The sequence below is a fragment of the Balaenoptera ricei genome, chromosome 13 (genome assembly GCF_028023285.1).
Source record: "Balaenoptera ricei isolate mBalRic1 chromosome 13, mBalRic1.hap2, whole genome shotgun sequence".
NCBI classification, from domain to species: Eukaryota; Metazoa; Chordata; class Mammalia; order Artiodactyla; family Balaenopteridae; genus Balaenoptera; species Balaenoptera ricei.
This window is the reverse complement of record NC_082651.1, coordinates 67,958,307-67,964,561: the sequence shown is the minus strand read 5'-3', so window position 1 is coordinate 67,964,561 and position 6,255 is coordinate 67,958,307. Positions and strand designations below refer to the sequence as shown.

At 37.5% G+C, this 6,255-nt stretch overlaps 1 non-coding gene across 1 annotated transcript; it reads right to left on the bottom strand.

Moving 5' to 3' along the window:
- Positions 1-1,418: 1,418 nt before the first annotated feature.
- On the bottom strand, positions 1,419-1,520 carry LOC132347166 (U6 spliceosomal RNA). Its single transcript, XR_009497122.1, has one exon. It is a non-coding gene; the product is annotated as a U6 spliceosomal RNA (small nuclear RNA).
- Between the last annotated feature and the right edge of the window lie 4,735 nt (positions 1,521-6,255).

Sequence of the window (6,255 nt, the reverse complement as noted above, 5' to 3'; positions counted from 1 at the left end):
TGTTCTAATTCCTCAAATCTGATTTCACACATAGCAGCTTTTCAATAATTTGATATGAGTCTGATCCCCATGCAAGTATATTCTTCACAAGAGACCTCATTCTTACATACATGAAAAGTCAAATCTAAAAAACATACAGTTCAGGGAACAATAACACAACAGAAGGATGCCTCACAGGTTAAAAGGATTCCCTAACCAAATTCCTATACACATCCATTATTGTGTACATGAAATATGATGAAATTTACAAAAAATTTTTTCATACTAATGTTTGGAAACCTATTTATTACAAAAAGGGGATGCACCTAATTATTTCTTGCATGCTACAATGCTCCTATCTCTGCCATGCACTGCAGCACAGAAAAGTGCATAAATAAAAACTGTATTTAAGAAAAAGACACAAACATACATATGCTCAATTTCTTTCCGACCTTTTTAAACTGAGTGACTGGAAGAGCTAATTAAAGGTGACTTTCCTTATGTAAGCCAAAGCTTTCAAGAAGGGGACAATGACCCATTATTCTAATTTTAAAACTATACTATACTTATATAAAACTATACTATACTTATATAATTTGTATTTTTTTTTTTTTTAAAAACCTTCCAATGGTAAAGATTATCGAATGAATAAAAACACAGGTAAGAAGTTAGGCAGTTTATCTCAAAGCAAAAAAAAATCTAAACTTTCCACTTCTGTTCAATGAACAAAAATAAACAGCCTTTCACATGGACCTGAAAGCTAAGCCTTATATTGATTTCATAATTTTGCATTTTACTTCCAAATGTTTCATATGAAAGAGTGGCTATGGCTAAAAAAATGAGGAAAAAAAAATATGCACAGCTATGGCCACACACACAATTCTCTTGTATCAGAGTCGAGGATTTAAACTCAAATACTGCTCTCCACTAAGGAAGTAAAATTCTCCTGCCCTCTGCATTGTAGAGAAGGAAAGCATGGAATTCCACTGGAGCTCCAAGATCAAGTTTGTAACGTACAGTTAAAAAGCAATATGTTGGGCTTCCCTGGTGGCGCAGTGGTTGGGAGTCCGCCTGCTAGTGCAGGGGACACGGGTTCGAGCCCTGGTCTGGGAGGATCCCACATGCCGCGGAGCGGCTGGGCCCGTGAGCCACAGCTGCTGAGCCTGCGCGTCTGGAGCCTGTGCCCCGCGACGGGAGGGGCCGCGATAGTGAGAGGCCCGCGCACCGCGATGAAGAGCGGTCCCCGCACCGCGATGAAGAGTGGCCCCCACTTGCCTCAACTAGAGAAAGCCCTCGCATGAACCGAAGACCCAACACAGCCAAAAATAAAATAAAATAAATAAATAAAGTAGCTATAAAAAAGAAAAGTGCTTTAAAAAAAAAAAAAAAAAAAAGCAATATGTTAAGTTGAATAAATCCCTGTATTTTATTTTATTTTTTAAAATATGGACTGCTTCATGAATTTGCGTGTCATCCTCGCGCAGGGGCCATGCTAATCTCTGTATTGCTCCAATTTTAGTATATGCACTGCTGAAGCGAGCAAAAATCCCTGTATTTTAATACAGCAAAACCCCTGTCATTACTAACACTTCTTTTCTCTAATGGAAAAAAAAAAACATTTTATAACAATAAACACTACAAATGGCCTCCACTCTGTCATGGGTAGAATTATAGAATTATTTCAAAACAATTAAAATAATTGAAGTCTAGGAGGGGAAAACCTACCAAGTACAAAGTCATGGTAAATTTTAGTTTTAGTTTCAATACAACATTGCATAAATTAAGTAAAAGCACTACTCCAGACATAAATGATATAGCATTACTTAGTCCTGGTAGGTGAACTCCAAATAATATATACTCCCTCTGGCTTTCATCCACTAAGTGTATATTGGTATAGTGTTGATAGTTTAAAATATAAATCAAAGGATGCTCATCAAAGCTACGTAAAATTAATTTGTTCAAATTATAGCAAAAATGCAGATTATCCAATTCAATTCCGTAACAAATAATAAACTCACAATTGAGCTACACCAACAGTCAAAAGTTTAAGTGCTTATTGGGAATGTCTGGGAGAATTGGAAAAATCTGAAAGTTTAGGCGTAAGTGTGGAATTGCTAAAAGAAAAATAAAAGTTAATGACAGAATGGGACAATATAATCGTGCTTGTGGATGACATTTCACAAGTCTATGGAAGGCTCAACAGCATGGGGCAGCAAATTATTAGTTTACTTTTCAGGGGCAGAACTGATATGCCCAGTCCTCCAAGTACAGATGGGTCTGGAAAGGCAGGAAGCAAAACACCATATGAAAGCATGCTGAACAAACAGAGAAGTGTATGAAACCTTCCCTGACCAAAATGGAATTTTTCCAGAACATGCCATTAAAGCTTCAACCCATGTTACTTCCTCTTCAGCTATGACATTTCTCAACCTGGCCCTTCTAAATAATGCAATGATAAACTATGAAATAACTGCACTTATTTGCATGTATGTGAATGAGTGCACAACTGTGAAGTTTTGCAATTTAAAAACTCTACTGAAGGGCTTCCCTGGTGACACAGTGGTTAAGAATCCGCCTGCCAATGCAGGGGACATGGGTTCAAGCCCTGGTCCGGGAAGATCCCACATGCTGCAGAGCAACTAAGCCCGTGCGCCACAACTACTGAGCCTGCGCCCTAGGGCCCGTGAGCCACAACTACTGAGTCCATGTGCCACAACTACTGAAGCCCACACGCCTAGAGCCCGTGCTCCACAACAAGACAAGCCACCGTAATGAGAAGTCCGCACACCGCAACGAAGAGTAACCCCCGCTCGCCGCAACTAGAGAAAGCCCACGCGCAGCAACAAAGACCCAATGCAGCCAAAAATAAATAAATAAGATAAATTAATTTAAAAAAAACAACAACTCTATTGAAAATCTGAGTTCCCTGTACACTAGTCCCAAGTCCTCCTTTCTGACATCTAAAAGCAACATCTGATTTTTATATGACCTATAAAAAGGGGCCCCAAAGTCCCAAAGAAAATATTTTTAAGAGAAATCCTTCGTGCCTTCTGAAGTTATCAAAAAAAAAAAAAAAAAAAAAGTATGTCCAAAGAGTACTGAATCAAAAGTGTGAAAACCAGGTTTCTGAGGCGTGCTCTGACACTAGGGTGACCAAGTGTCCCAGTTCACCTGAGACTAAGGGATTTCCCAGGATGGGGGTGCGTTTAGTGCTAAAACTAAGAAAGTTCCAGGCAAACCAGGGTAAGCTGGTCTCCCTGTGGGTGACGATGGCTAAACCACAACCCACTGGGAGCACAGTGGCCTGACTGCTAACGTGTGGATGGGATACAGGACATAGGAAGGGGCAAGGCAAACCAGAAGGTCTCCAGGGCCCTTTAGTTGTAATTTATTATGACCCTACGACATATTTATACCACATTTGATTGGAATGTATATTTCATACCATAAGTGAATGTACTTTTATGTAGGGTCAGAGGGCGCTGGAAATATTTTGTGAAGCTATGTGTTAAATTTGGAGTTATATATGCTTAATAGCAAAACAGAGCTAGGAGTTTTCAGTTTTTTATTTTTCATTTCTATAGTAAAGAGGAAAAATAAGCTGCTTCTAGAAAATATCAAGCCAACAGTGAAAATTCTTCCAATACCAACATCCAACTTAATCCCATCTCTCCTCCTCCTAGATCATTGGAGACCTAGGACATCTGGACAAAAGTTTAAAAACAGGAAATATTATTTTGACTTACTGCCACCATGAAAGAATACATTTCCACATTTTTAAGAAAGTAAGAACTTAGAAAGGTGTGCTTACAAGTATCTACAAAACCCAAGAGAAAAGCAAATGCAAATGTAGCAACCAGCAATAACATAAGAGTCATAAAGAGCCTGTGCTCTGCAACAAGAGAAGTGCACTGCAATGAAGAGTAGTCCCTGCTCACCGCAACTAGAGAAAGCCTGCACGCAGCAACGAAGACCCAATGCAGCCAAAAATAAATTAATTAAATAAATAAATAAAAGATAAAGAAGACCTGGAATTGTTAGAGTATATTCACTTCCAAATATGTTTCCTAATTTTGGATCTTTAATTCTGAAAAATCCCACTTAAGAGGATACAAAACAAGTCATATATAAGATCAAGTCACATAAGCTCACGTGCGGTACAATGAGAACAAACATTTGGGATTCCTCTTTCCTCCCTGGGCATTCTAATTTAAGATACCTGACTTACTAAGACTAATATAGGCCCTAATGAAAGCATTTCTGCCATGAAGACTAAGTTATGAGAAATTTCTAGAAGTACAACTATGAAAGAAGTGCTACTCAATTATTATTTTTTAAGGCAGTAACATTCAGGGAAAGCTATAAGAAAATGCCTCTGTTCCTAAAAAACTACAACATCCATGATATATATTTTTTTCACTCATGAATGAACTATTCTATCAGGTCTCATCATCATCCTTACTACACGGGTGACTGAACTGCCATCAGCATTTATCTAACATGCTCCTTTATGAGAACTGGTCCTATGAAAACTTTGGCATCACCAACAAGAGATTTCTTACTAGTTACTTAAGGGCAGCCTCAAAGTCTGCTTGTGTATTTACATGTGTGACTCTACACATTCCCATACAGGTATACAGTTCTCCTTGTCTCTTCAAAAAGCAGCTTCTCTCCCCAAATCAGTCAACAGTTTGTACCCAAGTCTATGTCTATCACATATGCTGTGGGGACATGAAGGTGTGTGTGAGAGAGAGGATCCCAGCCCTCAAGATAGTTATACTTTACTTGGGGAGATAAGACATATATTCTCATGAAGAGTTCTCAGTGCCAGAAAAATTGCTGGCTGTCTTATTCTTGTTAGTAATGTAGGGGTGCTATCACCTGCCTATTATTTGCATAAATCACATAGCCTTAATCAAAATAGGTAAGAAAAAATAAATCCATGCTATTTATTTCAAATATATTAAAATACAATAAATATACAATACATAACAGAGCTTATTTTGAGTATGTAATAAGTAACATACCAGTGTGCAATAGTAGGCAAGATGGGGCGAGAGTCTTAATGGCCAAAATATCACCCAAACTCAGGAAAGGAAATTAGGGAAAAGGAATGGTTTCGCTATTATTACCTCAGCAGTGCCAACAGCAAAGAGTGTGGTTTCTCAAGGCTTTTCTTGAAACCCAGAGGTGTGTTAAGAATAAGCTGCTGGGCAAGGTTCCTAGAGATCTAGGTTTTAGCCCCAACTCCTTCACAATCATATCCTCTCTTGCCCTGGTTTTCTACCCATACTGCTTGAGGTTTGAACTAGATGATGGCTAATATTCCTTTAATGAACACTTCTGGTAACCTTTTTTTGATAAATATATCCAGGTCCCCTTTCCAACTCCCCTGCTCCCCCTCCCACCCGCACTAAATTACAGTGTATAACATTAAATTATTCACGAATCTACGACTTTAATTTTTTTGTGTTTCTATACTGACGGCTTTATGGCAACTGGTTAACAAAGCAAAATCCTAATTCAGATTGCTACAATTCAGCACTAAACAATCATCAGTTTTACATTATCTAGTCCTAATAACCTAGCCAGATTAGTATGGCATATTATTCAATATTGTTACAAGAAGTTTTGGCATAGCTATAATTGACAATGGTGAAGATCAGCTCAAATAATTATGTATTTATTGTTTTTAGCTGACTTACAATTGGCTTGGCTACACAGCAACTAAGAGTAAGGAAATAATTTCTTCTTTTATGATAATCTAGTGACAACATCTAAGTATGACTTTGGTATAAAACGGCTACATAAATATCCTTTCATCTGAAGTCTTATTAAACCCCTGGTGTTTTTGGCAAAAAAAATTAAGAGCAGAGAAGATAAATATGGGTTGTAATATCAAACTATTTCCATTATCATTTTAATGTTGGAAATCTTGTTTGGACATCCAAATCTTAGGATAATTATCACCTAGTAACAGCAATGAATTCAAATAGAATGAACTCCAATAAAATGCTAACCAATACAAATACCCTTTTCAGTCATATCAGGACAGAGAAAAAAGAAATCCAAAATGGAAAAGGAAGAACATACTCAACCTTCCATGAAGCTGTATGATAAGGTGAATAATAGGAACAAACATAAATCAGATAATTGAGAAATATGCTGGAGAAGTTTTTCAAATACTATTCTTGCTTCTATCTACTAGCTCCACTATACAGTTTAAAATCTGGCCAAATTTTTAAAGTAGTTGTTAAACACTTCCTGCATCTGACA